The sequence below is a fragment of the Myotis davidii genome, unplaced genomic scaffold (assembly GCF_000327345.1).
Source record: "Myotis davidii unplaced genomic scaffold, ASM32734v1 scaffold71, whole genome shotgun sequence".
Taxonomy (NCBI): Eukaryota; Metazoa; Chordata; class Mammalia; order Chiroptera; family Vespertilionidae; genus Myotis; species Myotis davidii.
In genome coordinates this window covers 1,634,227-1,649,746 of record NW_006283588.1, presented here as the reverse complement: position 1 = coordinate 1,649,746, position 15,520 = coordinate 1,634,227, and the positions used below count along the sequence as shown (strand labels likewise).

Genomic DNA, 15,520 nt, shown 5'->3' with positions numbered 1-15,520 from the left:
AAAAAAAAAAAAAAAGAATTTACCAACTGCATCCCATAATTGTCCAGCTGAAAGGCATGAGGCTTGGTGCATGTATTCATTAGTTCGTTGCCTCATTGGTCAAAAGTTTTCTCGGGGTGCTAACTCCCTGGCAAGGCATTTTGGGGGTGATTCTTGGGTGCTGCTTGGGCTGAGCATGCTTCCTGGGGCTCTGAGAAGCAGAGCAAGGCTCAGCACATGCTTGAAATGGAATGTTGTGCATATGAGTCTGAGGTGTCCACATCTGTGCCTGAAACCAGATATGAGCCAAGGAAATTTGCCCATTTTATTAAGAAAATAAAATATATTCATTTTGATCATGGCTCTGGACATGAACTATGAATCCTGTGACATGGGAAGAAAGATGTTTAAGGATTATGTTGTTCTAATACTAGAGGCCTGGTACACAGATTCATGCACATTGAAAGGAAATTAATTAGAAGAAATGTTTTGCTATCACTATTCGCCCTTTATAATAGAAGTATCAACCAAATGCACAATCAACAATGACAGATTGAAACACAGGCTTGCGATTGGCACCAGCGAGAGCTTTATATGTATCACACATGCGTGAGTCAGCTTAGCCTCTTATAGATATAGAATAAATTTGCTTTATTAAACCTGCTTTCCGATTTAGCTAAACTTTTCCAGCCCAGTGAAGCACCCCAACTTCCCTTTCAGGTAACTGTCAGCAAAACAGCAATAAATATCAACATGAAGCAGATTATTATTGTAGATCATGCAGGGAGAACAAAGGGTAAAACATTTAACTGCAGCGGTGTTTATCTATATTCTGCACAGTGAGAAAACCCATATACCAATACAAAACCCATATGAACTTTGCAAATAACTTACATTTCATTGCTTGGCCTCTTTAAAGTTTATAATTGAGAATCAAGTGAATTATTTTTTTGATAATTGTTGATAATTAACATGGTTGTTTGGTCCTTAAAACAAGTGGATCAGAATAAGTTTTCAGTAACCAACCTCTTTACTCATTACTCGTTTACTGTTCAGGGATGAGCAAAAGGAGGTTTACAGTTGTGAGTACATGAAACAGTTTATTCTTGTATTATTATTTGTGAATTTTGTATTTATTTGTATTAAAACTATAAGCCTACTTTTCCCTACTATTTTAACAGGTTATCAGAGAATCTCAGCTTTAAAGCTATCTTCAATTTTAATTACTCCACTTTTCAACCACGTTTGAATCATCTTTGTTTTATCTTTGTAATTTGGTCAGTCATTCTCTCAACTCTTGGTAACTGAAATCTCATAACCTCTCAAGACAATCTAATTTTATCTTTTGATAAGATTAACTGAAAAAGTCACTTTATCTCTAAAGTAGATAACAAAATATCTTATTTAAGATGACATCTCATTGAGATATTGTTACGTTTTAAGAAGAATTGTGTATGTTTTGTTCAGGTATCAGGCTCACTTTTTAATAAAAGCTCCTTTATGTGGTAAAATACAAAACTTTAAGATGAGATAATGTTTCAAGCAATAACTTTGATTTTCTAATAGGGATAAAGGAGAAAAAAAAGAGACTGAAAACAAGGGTAGAGAAAAATAAAGAAGACTATAATTGCAAAGATGGCTGCCAAATGGCATTTTAACTAGCTAATATTTTATGAGACTCTTTTTAACAACATAGATATTTATGCATATCTTAATATTAATTTTTAATTTATGCCATTTAGAAGTGTCCAGTAATATTTTAAATGGGTAAAAGTATTATTGAACCACAATAGTTTATTAATTCTCTATTGTGGGACATTTGGTTTATATCTAATAAACCTAAACAGAGCTTTTGTCAACTTCTTTGTAGCTACTAACTTTTTTGTGTACATAAATACCAACCCCTTTAGGATAATTTCCTTGAAATTGAATTATTTGTACAAAGTATAAGGACCCCAGAAAAAATTCATTATTTTGCCCTCTCATAAGAAGTAAATGAAAATTCCCATGTTGCTGAACCACCACAGATCACTAAGTCTTTAAATTGACTTTACACATATCAATAATGCTAAACAATCACGAAGTACACATTATAGTGTAGTATGTAGATATATGTAGAGATAGATAGATAGATAAAGATGATAGGTATAGATAGTAATCTTTTTAAAGAATCTGACACAGTCCTATGAGGAGAAGAGAACACATAGATTTTAATTTTACATATAAGAAAATTAAGATTTCAAATAACTAAATGACTTATTCATTGCCACATTGCTAGTAAGACAAAAAGTTAACCTGGAACTCAAATTTTCTAAGGTATCACGTGTCCTGTTACTCCAATAGAAAAACTATAGACTTTCTGATACTTTGTGTAGTGAACTGAAGAAGTAAATATTTCTGCACAATAATTTAAATAGAAAACTTTAAATATTCAAACTTTGAGCCTGAATTCTATTTTCTTATTTCATGTAGGATTTTAGTCACCTTAGTAACAGTGAAAAAACAAAATATTTATATTTTGAAATAAGCGTGGAAATTTGGTCAGACATACAGGTCATTTTAATACAGCTATCTTAAAATGTTGACTACTTCAAAAAATGCGTTTTTTGTTCAATGAGAAATGACCTTTTTATACGTTCCACACTACTTTAAAGTTGAAGTAGCTTTCCAAACGCCCACTAATGGCACCTAAAGTGGAAGATGGTGAATACCACTTTATCTCAGCATGACAGGTTGACGTTTCTAACATCCTGGACTCCAGAAAAGATTTGAATAAAACTAAAAGTTTTGTTTTGTTGTCTTTTTGTTTTGTTTTTTTTGTTTGTTTGTTTGTTTGTTTATTATAATGCCAAAATTTATAGTAATGCAGAGCTCTTCTGTTTTTTTGTTTGTTTGTTTGTTCTTAATTATCATATTGGCTATCCAAGTCTTTTTTTCTGTACATTGCCTATTCACATTTTTGGTCCTTTTTAAAAATGAGTTGTTTGTGGTTTTCTTATTGATTTGCAGGAGTTTCTTATATTTTATGGGTGGTATTCGTTTGTCAGTTATATTTGCTGTAGACTATGTGGACATATTTGGTTTTGGTTTTTAACTTTGCTTATGTTGCCTTTTATTGTTAAGAAAAGTGTTATATTAATAGTAAAATGTATCAATTGTTTTCTCAAAGTTTTTTTATATTTTTATCTTAAGAATTTATCCATACCTTTTCATAAGAAATATGGTTTTTATTTTAAAGTTTCTGTAAAATCAGAGTGTTTAACTTGGTACCACATTATGAATTTTAATTTTCTATATTTTGATTGCTAATAAAGTGAGGTGTTTTCTTAGATGGTTATTGGCTACTCAATAGTCCTCTTGTGAGGTGTCTCTTGAAGTTCTTAATTATTTTTTATTTGTTTTGTTTATCTTTTTCTTATTACTTTTAAGAGTTCTTTATATATTAGGAAATCAGTCTTTGTCAGTTATATGTGTTACAAATATCTTCTCCAAGGTCAAAGTTTTGCCTTTTAACTTACTTTGTCCTTTGTTGAGGAAAAATTCTTGATTACTGTATATAAAATTTATCATTTTTTTTTACTATATGAGAACTCCTCTAATTTGAAGTCAGCAAGATATTCTTCTATATTGTCTTTCACATATTTTATAATTTTACCCATCACAGTTTTCAGCCAGCTGAAATTTATATTTGTTTAGTGGTAAATACAATTTGATTTTTCCCATCATTTATTGTTTACCTTTTATATTCAGTAGTGACTGTCATAAATCCAGGTTCCATATGGATGTAAGACTGTTGATCTGTTTCTGGGGCCTTCTTTTACTCTATTGGTCTATTTTGCTAGCTCCGATTCACAGCCATACTAGGATTTTATAAGTTTTGTTATCTGGTAGGGGAAATCTGCCCACTTGGAATTTTGGAAGGATTCAAAATTACCTTATTATTCTTGGTCCAGTACTCTTCTATATAGATTTAGAATCTGCTTGTCAGTTTCCATGAAAATATTATTGATTACCTGAGATTGCATTAATCTAAGTTTTCAGAAAATTAACAATTTTAGGTTAGATCTTATTTATGATCACATTGTACTCCCATTATATTTAAAATTGCTTTAATGTCTTTAATTAAAATTAATAAATCAATCTAGAAAGGGTTCACATAACTTTTATTAAATTTAAATCAAAGTAATTCTCTTATTAATTTTATTAAATTATCTGTAAGTTCTTTTAGGTTCTCTATGAAGAAAACCATATTATATATGGGAAGCATGAGGATTTTGTTACTGCTTCCCTAATAAATTTGTTTTTCATATCTTTACATTTTTCCTTCCCTTACTACCAGGTAGTAAGACAACAACTATAGTTGAGAGTTGAATTGCAGTAGTAATTTTAGTCACAAGGTAAACTACACAGAACCTTTGTACTATTGCTGTTGTTAAGTGAAATATTTTAACACATCACCAATAAGTTTGAGGATGCTATAGGTTTTGTTGTAGATGAAATGTATTGATGGGAAGAAATTCATTTGCATTCCTACTTTTCTAAAAGTGATCATTATTGTTGCTATTGTTAATCATGAAACAGTCTTGAAGTTCTGGAATGACCTGTCTACATCTTTTGATATGACTAAGTAGTGTTCTCCATTAATACATTATTATAGATAATTTATTAATTTTCTACTGTTAAACAAAATTTATATTCCTATGATAAATCCTAAGCAAATAATCCCAATATTTCTTAAATTATTGTTGGTTGAATCATGATACTATTTCTTTAGATTTCGTACCTATACCCATGAATACATGTAAGCCTTTAAACTCATATTGTATAGTCCCTGCCTAATTTGGCAATGAAAATAATCTTGATAATTCTCTAGATAAGTTTCTATTAGATTGGAATTTGGAGGAGAGAATATTGTCGATACTTACAAACAAAAACATCTGAATTTAGTACTACCCAGTAAGATACCATCATCTTTATACACACACACACACACACACACACAGAGATGTATAAGTTTGTGTCACAACTCGTGCTTCCTAGGAAAGAAGTCAAAAATTTATTTTGAAAATACTGCATACCGGCTTAATCAGTCCATGGTGAGATATTTGTGGAGTATATCAGGGGATTCCAGAAACGTGAAAGTACAATCTTGATTATTCTGTTGTACATTACCCATGATTTCCCAGCACAGAACCATTTATTTCAAAAGGTTAAGGAAAACTCTAAGACATTATTTTGTAGCTCAGAGGGCCACCATCTTTGAAGATAGTTATGTGTGGTGCATAAACAACCACATCCATAAATTACAGGGTGACGTAATAGCACAAGAGTTTTTAAAATCCCTGGACTTGTATAAAGCTTTAATGGCTATTATAATTGCTCTAAACATGATGTGAAGGTGTTCATGGCAATCATGGCTGGGAATGCCATGAGTGTTCTTGGTGAAGAAACTTCATTATAGATGAAAACAGTGGTTAGTTCTAGTAAAAACCAGCTAATTCTTTCAATTAATTAAAAGTCATGATCCCAACCCTCTTATGGGTAGAAAACAATCATTAACAAATGAAGCTCTCTTTGTTTATCTATTAGAACTCAGTGAATTCACAGGAACAATCTAGAACATCAAGAGGTAAAAAGAATGTCTCTTATAGAAGCCAAAGGATGAAGGGAATTTATTTCAGCATTAACCCATGTGCTTTCTGATGCCTGTGTAGCTGCCTGTTCCCACTTGCATGCTATTATGGATGCCACACTATCCTGTTACTAGAGGAGGCTTATTTTTTTCCTGAATTTATTACTAAATGAGTGAAATAATATAAATTAGGGCAAGTTGAACATATAAAGATTCCAGTTTCTGACTGTCCACATCTTCAAAGATACTCCAAACATGACAGGTGACCCATAAATGTTTTAGAATCAGTTAAATATCTGGAAATGAGAAGAAAAGTCTAACTGAATTGTGTTTGGTGAGATACTATGTCAAAAGTCTTAGCTGTGTTCACATGACAATGTGTATAGATTAACCATATAGCTCAGACTTATAAAATTACTCATACAATTAGTATCTTTTTAACATACAATTTTTTAAATTTTTTCACAATGAGAAATATATTGTAGAAAGTCTCAGATAAATCACTAAACAAATGTAATATCTGAAGCTACTGTTGACAATCAGGTACCATCTCTTTGGACATCTTCCCTACTGATTTTTATTTCCATAGAAATCATTTTTATGGCAATGTATCAAAAGTCCTAATGGGGGAAAACCATTAAGAAATAAAAGTGCTGCTGAGATGAGCTCTATCCCTGTGCATTCCACTTGGTAATGAACAGCATCGTGCGCCCACTGGAAATGCAATCTTCCCACTGGTGATTAACAGTGGTAGAAAGCCCATCTAACTTCTCTTCAGAAATCCATAGAGGGGTGAAGAACTGCAGAAAAAAAAAAAATAAGACCAAAAAAAAAAAAAAAAAGAGGCTGGATTAAGGTATTCATTAATTTTCCCAAATAAATCTGAGTTTATGTGCAACTGCCAGATTTTTAGATAACTGAATTTCCACAAGGATCACAAAAGCTTATATTGAATACTAGAAATCATGCACTGGCCAGGGCCTCCCTCCCTTCCCATGGCCGGCCTTGCCCCATGATAAAACTCCCAGACAATTCCTGGTCGAGGGGACAACTTGCATACTACACTTTCATTATATAGAATGGTGATGACGTTAATAAAGGAAAGGGTTACACAGAAAATGTGCCTGCTGTACTATCTGTACATTAGGTACCATGTCCAAACCTCAGAATAAAATATACCACTAGCTTAAGTGTATCAGAGTTTAAAAAGACTACTTAAATGTGGTAAAAAGGTAATTCATGTAGGGATCCAGTCTCGTTAACTTTCTAAATTTCATCATGCCTTCATCTCTTATGAAGTCTATAAAAAATTTAACCATACAGTTTATCAAGTTATTTCATTTTTATATTTCAGTTTCTGTTAGAATGTTTATAATGTAATGATAAATCAATTCAAACATAACTGCCTTTTAATAAATTTGTGACAGTAGAATTGGATGATTGTTTCCCTAAGATATGTTTTGGGTGGCACTTTTTCATTTCATATTTACTAAAGGCCTCAGATGGGTATTTTTTTTCTTATTCCTTTAGTAATTACTAAAGTGATGGGGAAAAGAATAACCTTATTGATTATAAACCTTAGGTTTACTTATTATTTCCTGAAAAATATATATCCTCAGAGTGAAAAAAGCTCTGTGTAACCATTATAATTATTTTTGGAGGTGGGAATTGGAAAGAGGGCTTATTTATGTATCTTCCCTAGAAGTTTCTATCAAGCCACATATTTATTCTATTTGAAAATAATTTATTTTCACTTCTTTTTCTTTACTAAAAAACATGAAAAAATTAATAAATGAAGAGCTTCTTTTACCCTAAAAATTAGAAACATAAATGTTAGTAAAATCTAAGCTACCTGAAAGTTAAAAAATATAAGCAAGAAGGGACTCTGCTTCATTTCTAATACTGATCAATTTTAGTCTAATTTTCTTTATTTGTTACAAATGATTTACTTTTGAAATATACTTCATCTTGGAGAAAATAGATTTATTCTAATACATTTTCAATATGATCACCACGTATCTTTCCCATGATCTCTTTTTATCTTCTGAAACCTTCACAAGTGGAGGAGACAACATGAGTCGGCATCATCTGAGGGTAAATTCCTGGGGATGTTTTTATAATCATGAAAACTGTGAATGAAAAGTAAAAACAGATTTTGAAATATTTTCTTTTTGGAAATCTTGGCAGCTCCAGTCTCAAATGACCAATATGGTGTGTTTGTGTGTGTGTGTGTGTGTGTGTGTGTGTGTGTTTTTCCCATCAGAGAGAACAATTTAACAACATTGTTTCTCACATTTTGCTAGAAATATTAACATTGGATAGGCTTATAATAACAGTTTCAATAAATTCACACTATCCCCCCAGGATATTAATAAGTTGATTTGTGTTAAAGTATGAAACAAAGAAATAGTCTAGGAAACTGAAACATGTTTTGCATATAAATTATAAAATGGAATAATTTTAAATTATTCTTCTTTTATTAATTTTTTTACTCTCATGCTTTCTTTTATTTACTGATCCTCAGCTCTATATCAGAATCAAGGAATAACACTAAGTGTACAACATTGATTAAGACAAAATCCTCGAGTTCAAGAAACTCATATTTACCAAGTATGTGTTTAAAGCAAAGCTTTATCATGTGACATTGTGATAAATGCTGCACCAGTAATTTTCAAGGAGCTGGAGAAGCTGGACTGAGGGAGAAAGGGCAGCAAGGGCACATAATATGTTTCACAGAGGCAATAATCTAGAATCAGATCCTGAAGAAAGAGCAGAGATTGCCATCCAAAGGGAGGAGGGGTGAGGAGTATGCTTGGAAGAAGTAAACTCACGACAACCCTTAAATATTTCAAAATCTCTAAGAGTTGTATTGTCACTGAAGTATACAATGCATATAGCTGCTAAGGGGTAAGTCCTACCAAGAAATTTGTACTTGACTTCTTTAGACAATTGGATTCTTGAAGTATTTCTAGCGGGAATTACACAGTCAGCTTTGTGTTTTGGAACATTGCACGGTAGTGGTATGAAGGAATAACTGGAAGAAAATAAAAGTGATATTGAAGTTGTAGAAAGAGATAAACTAATAAGGAAGTTGAACAAGAAAGAGCAACTCAGTATACTTCTCCACTTTCTGACTTGAGTGTTTTGGACATGAGTGTATTATTACTCAAACAAGGACCAGAAAGAGGAGAAAACAGTTTTCAAAGAGAAGGTCCTTACAATATTGACCCTTATCAATATTTATTAATTATCTCACCTATGTAAGACACCATGTTGTTCACAAGAATTCAGTTGAATACAAGGGCTATGCTTTGATTTTTCTTTTCTTTTGGGGGGAGTAACACATAATTTTAACTGTAAATTTCAGAACATATATGATAGGTTCCAAGTGAGTGTTACAGGTAGTAAACCCTAAATAGGCTCAGAAAATGAATGGATTGCAAGTTACTTTAGCAGGTGGCAAACTTAGTAAAGAGAGCTCATAGGTGAGTAGAGGAAAAGGAATCTAAGTAGATGGATGGATGGGGTCAGATTACAGAAGTCTTGAATGTGGAGCAAAAGCAGGATCCAGGTATAATTACGGCTTTTTGTCCAGATGAGGCTCAATCTAGCAATGTGTAGGTTGTATTTTGTGAAGTTAGCTGGAAGCCAGAAAGCCACTTAGATTATTAAAATAACACAAGGAGAAGTCTTTTCTTTTAAAAGATAATGATGCTTTCAGAATTCAGAGGAACTCATTTTAATGGAGTAAAAGAAATGACAGTTAATAATTTACTTTGCCAATATGATTACTCCATTCCTTCCCCCAAATAATTTTCTATAGATATGTAAGGGAAATCTCATTTCCACTTGTATTTAAGGAGAATTGAGAGAGTTATAGTATACATGCTTTGACATGTTTGAAAAAATCATATAACTGTGAGTTAGAAATTAAAGCACCTTAGAGATCACATTATTCAGAGCTTAATTTTACAAATAACATCCAGAGGGCTTTAAATACTTGTCAAAGATCAAAGAACAAGCTAGAAGCAGATCTGGGAATAGAATGAAAGTGTTCCCTGTCCAATCTTTGACTTTAGCAATTTAAATTTGGGGCGAAAGAGATTTCAAATTAAGGAAAAAGAAAACAGAGTGTGAAACCTTCCAAAGAATTTGAAATACTCAGTAGCAAAGGTTCAAATTTGAAAATAAGAATAAATAGGAATCTTTATGGCCCTTGAGATCTAGATGAATTTACCCTTGAACCTCATCTGTACTTTAGTGTAGGAATTTAAAATGCTGCCTAAGAATCCATTGTCATGGCCAGAGAGCAGTGGACATAAAAGCTCATGTTCTCTTAACCCCCTTAGCCTCCTAGGCTTGGATTCCTCTCCTGTTGTCTTTTCTGTTCTGTATTGATCTGTATGTAAGGCTTATTTTCTTCTTTGTCCCCCTTCAAACAAAGAAAAACACCTCAAAAATATAATTGATCATGGTAGATTTTATTGAAAACCTGAAGTCAGGAGAGAATCTCATTTGGCAAACAACAAAACACAAAACTTAAAAGTAGAATTTAGATATTTCTCTTTTTTAATATACTAGAGGCCTGGTGCATGAAATTCGTGCATTCAGGGGGGGCCCTCAGCCTGGCCTGTGCTCTCTTGTAGTCCATGAGCCCTTGGGAAATGTCTCATGACGACTTTGGCCCACTCCCTCTGGTGGTCAGTGCACGTCATAGCGACATGTCATTCTGCTGTTCAGTCTATTTGCATATTGGCCTTTTATTATATAGGATTATTATTATTATTATATTATTATTATTATTATTTTTTCTGATTTCAGAGAGGGAAGGAGAGGGAGATAGAGAAGCACCAATGAAGAGAGGGAATTATTGCTCAGCTGCCTTCTGCATGGCCTCTAGTGGGGATCCAGCCAGCAATTGAACTGTGCCCTGACCAGGAATTAAACTGTGACCTCCTGGTTCATAGGTCAAGGTTCAACCACTGAACTATGCTGGCAGGGTCACTTCTACTCTCTAGTTTTCTTTCCCATAGGAAAAGGTACCCCAGCCTTTCTTGGTTTCTTTAGTCCCCTGCCATCTTGGCTTGTCTGTTTTTTCTTCTTCATTCTAGCACTCCAGAATAGCAAGCATTCTTTGCCAGGCCTTCACCTCTCCTTTGGAGCCCTTAGTGACAGCATATATGAGGCCCTAGTGAAGGCTGAAGACGGCTCCCTTCCTAGGCAGTATTCTACCACTATGTTCTTCATCTGACTTCCACACAATGAAAACAGTCACTTACTCAGCAACATCAGATAGACATATTAATGAATGTCTATATTATGCCAGGTAAAATGCTAGGAAATACAACTACAGAATGAAAAAGGCCCCTGATATCAAAAAGAATAATAAAAAAGATTTATAATTTATAAAGGGGCTTTCAATTTAATGTACCAAAGAATTTGTATGCATTCAATAACACAGGATCAAACTTGAAGAGAATGAATAAATAGAAATATTTTTTGCTCCTTTGATCTATATGTATTTGCTCTGGACTCAGCCCTATTCCAGGGTGGGAATTTAAAATGCTATCTAAGGTTAATTGAATTTTGATTATTTAAAGTCTTCTAGCAGTCTTATAGATTAAATCTGGGAGGTAGTGTGGCTAATACTTACTCAAGTTTCTCCCCTTAAGTTCTTAGAGCTAATTGCTATGTTGGAATTTTTACCAATTCAACCAATGACTAAGATTTCATATTGAAAAGAGAAATAGTTCAAGGATCAGTTATACACATACTAGTAGAAGCCAAGCAAGGATACCACTATGCTATTAAATATTAGCTTTACTATTTAATAGAACAAGGTATCCTGTTCAACCCTTTTCTTAACTCTTGCTTTCATTTTTAAAAGGAAAGTAAAACCTTGGTAGAGTTCAGGACCATTTCACCTACTTCAGTTATTGATATGATGCAATTCTATTATCTCCTGCACAGAGAACAAATCAGTTTAACACACAGAAAAGTCAGAGCACATTTTCTCAATATTTTCAACATTAGGATAGAGTTCAATTAGAAGTGAGATTGTGCCAAATACAGCATTTCATTTAGAAGAAGCCTCACTGAGTGCTCAGAGCTTATTTGAGCATTGACTGATACTACCTAACGCCTGAGCAGCTGCATTGGGGGATTCCTCAATTTACTGAACAGCATTTTGTTTAATAAAATGTGTTTTCTATTTGACATTTAAGAATCTCTTTACAGTGTCTAAATTTCAGATTTCAAAATTCAGCATGAGGCTATGACATTTTGGGAGTAGAGTGACCCACATTGGGCCATTACCTCTGCACACACAATGTGTAGATCTTCTGTGGCTGACTTTTAGAACAGGAGGGAATTAAGAAATACTGAATCCTTACAATGAACCAGGGTACATTTACATCCTATTTAAGATCAACCTAGCTTAAGCTGTAGGTTGGCATGACTATTTTAATTTTTGTCAGAGGAAATGGATATTTGGAGATATTAAATGACTTCTCAAGGTCACTTAGGTAGGCATGAAGAAGCTGGGGTTGCTTCCTATATCTGCTCATGTCAAAGTGAGCAGTGTACACATAAGAAAACCTGAAGGCCTGGATTCTAGCCTCGTCAATGAGGTATTTTATTTCTCCGACAAGATCTTTCTCATTATTCAGGTGTTCACAATATATTACCTACTTATGTTAAAAAGTTCTGTGGGGGGAAAATGAGATGATTTATGTAAAACTAATACTTAAAAGCATAGTGGTATCCTTGCTTGGCTTCTATGTGTATTACTGATCCTAAGCCTCCCACACAGGGCCAATATCATAAAATTGTGCCTGAAATATACTGCAGTAGAATTCATGAAGCTGATGGCTGGAGAGATGCTGCATTTCACAGAACTTTCTTCTTTTCAGTTACTATAAAGTTAAGGAAGAACCTGGGAATATCAAATGTTTTTTATTTCCATTTCTTATGCTGCCTGATTTGAGGCAAATGACTTCCCTAAGGATATACGGATGCCAACAGGGCCATAATGAGTAGCTTAGAGGATAGTATTTACAGTATACAGAGCCACATAAGGAAGGATGTGTTCATTTAATTTTAATTTTTTTCATTTTTTGTGGAGTGATGCTTTATGTTGAGCACTTGTGAGATCCTAGCTTATGCCTTAAACTGTCTTTAAATATAAAGGAGAAGCACATTCTGCATACTCTTTCTCCTTTTTAGCAAAACATTCTATTCCATCCTTATTCTTTTATTTTAAAACCCAAAATTATCATATGAGTGAGATCCAGGACTTTTTGACCCTGAAGTTTGCTGGACTCATTTTTCCTGACTGTTACAACAGTTAAAAGTCTATGTTTTCCCTAAGTCTCATAACATCACTTTCACTTTAAGGTATCTGAAATATCCTTTAGCATCTAATGTTTAATTACTCAATAAGTGTAAATACATAATAGTGAATGTCTATACTATTTTCCTTTTTGTCCTTTTATTCTCACTTCCTTTGTTTTCCATGGTTTCTATAGCCTACAATGTGGGATTCATTGCGCATTCTTTCTTTTTCTAAAGTGAGAGTAAGTCAGATCTGTACTCTTTGTACCAAAGGAATGTTGACGAATGATTCAGTTAATTTTGAATTTCATATAAGCAACAAATTATTTCAGTATAAATATGCTCTCTTCAAATATTGTGTATTTATTCTAAAAAATATTTAAAGTTTACCTAAAATTAAAATTTAATTGGGTGGCCTATATTTTTCAATGATAAGTATCTGTGTCCTATTAATAGTCAAACATTCCCCAATCCATGGGATATATACCTTTTTCCTTTTGAGTTTGTTGTGTGCCTGGCTCAGGTGGCTTTTATCCTACTTCACTGATTTCCTTGTAAGGTTATCATTGTTGCTTATTAATTTGGGCTCCTTTGGCTCCTTCTGGGCAAAACTGAAAAAGATGAGAGTAATTTTCTCATTATCTGGAGGCCTGAACTTAGCTAATTATTTTTCATTTTATTCACTTTTCAATTTAATCCTGTATGTGGTATGATTATATGTTTATTTCCTCAAGAATTATTTTTTAAATCATTAATAATGTTCTATACTGACACTCAGAATTAAGACCTCTATCAGTTTTTAATCCTCCTTAGTAAGTTACACTTTGGATAACAGTCTACTCTCCCTTTCACTGATATATTCTGTCTAAATTACTACATGTGTCATTCTGTATTTGAAAAGCAATATGGCTACTATTCTTTAGTTATATTTCTGCTATCTCATCTTGGAAGTGTACAAAATTTGAACTTTACACATGCATCCTTTTGGAAGTTCTATTTTATTTTTTAAATGCCATAGTAGTCTCCCCTTGAGATGTGCAAATTTATATTTACGTAATAGTTGCCCATATAACAGTGTACACCCTACAGAGCCTCTTTCTGGGGGAGAAGCACAACAAAGGCCAGTTAAGAAGTCAAAAATGCCAATAGATTTTTAGCTCATAAATGAAAACCTATAATCTTAGAAATCTACTACAGCAGACCCTTATACATTTACGCTTAGAACCGTAATATAGACGAAACCATAGTGTAGTCTTTGAAAAAAATCTCTCCTCTTCTTTTGTGATTCGAGATCAAGGTCCGCATTGCTGTTTTATGTCCATGGAAGATTCATCCGGTGATTTTAGTATATTTCCTTATATAACTACTTACACTCAAGGCATCTTAACATTAGGTGTAATTTCTAGTGGCAGCTTCTTCTTTGGTTATTGAGCCAATACATTTATATTGTTCTTCACAATAAGCAGAAGCAGCTTCATTTTGTAGGTTTAAAATTTGTATTTTTCAATGGCATTGCATTATTAAGCTAGTGTTGATGCCATTGATGTAACAGGCATAGCATTCTTACACCAAGATATTTAAGGATTATTAAACCAAAAGAAGATAACCTTTATTCTGCAAGAAATAATATAAAACACTTATGTGAAATTACAAAAGAAAAAAAGAGATTTTTTTCAGCATCATCATCTTTTAAAAATGTGTCCTGCATTTAGTTTTTGAAAAGGAAAACCATTCTATTTTGCTCAGTTAAATTGTGGAAAAGCTCTGAGAACCCAGAAAAATCAAATGCAGTCAATAAATGAAAGCTTCAATTGTTAGAGTGCAAGACCTTTTCAGATAAGTATGACCCCCCATAAGAAGTCAACTCTCATAAAACTAATTCAAGCAGTTCATGGTCTTAGATAGAGCCCTGCTTCCAGCAAGGTCAAAGGAAGTTTCCAGTCCTTTGCAGTTTGATGATCATTCTCATCAAAGGTGGGAGCTCTATGTGGGAGACATGCTCAAGGCCCAGTAAGTCCTATGCCTTTAAATACTGAAGAATGTCCTATACTGGAGCTCTTCCCATATTCATTCATGTTCTGCTGTTTATAAAAAGACAGAACTGTATGTTGTTGAGACAAAAGAAAATTAGATAAGAGTGGGATCATAGGAGGAGGAAGTAAAACTGGAAACCCAAGGAGACAGAGTTACTAAGGTACCCCAACTGGGTGGGGAAGGAAGGGTGCGCGGAGAGGCATGGATGTATGAATATTGCTAAGACAGACAACTTGCAGATAACCAATCACAAGGTAGTAAGGCATAGACACCAACCCCAAGGATGTTGCTAAGGCAAAATTCTTTGAAAAGACCAATGAGGAGCAATCAAGGCTGTCTCCATGCTGGGGTCCAACCCCAGCAGATCCAGGGGTCCCCAAAGGTGTGGACGGAGTCGGCGAAGAAGGAATGACACGGAGACAGCTTTCAGTTGATCAGCAGCCTTGCCAGGATCTCTAGCCACAATCTCCAGCCAAGTTCTGTGTCCATGTTCTCTTGCTAGGTTCTCCAGGTTCTCCAGCCAGGTTCTGTAACCATGTTCTC

General features: G+C 33.7%; 1 protein-coding gene across 1 annotated transcript in view; it reads left to right on the top strand.

Moving 5' to 3' along the window:
• The window catches only part of SGCZ (sarcoglycan zeta), a 633,314-nt gene that overhangs the window by 599,087 nt on the left and 18,707 nt on the right, over nt 1-15,520 (top strand). The gene's annotated exons all lie outside the window — the stretch shown is intronic.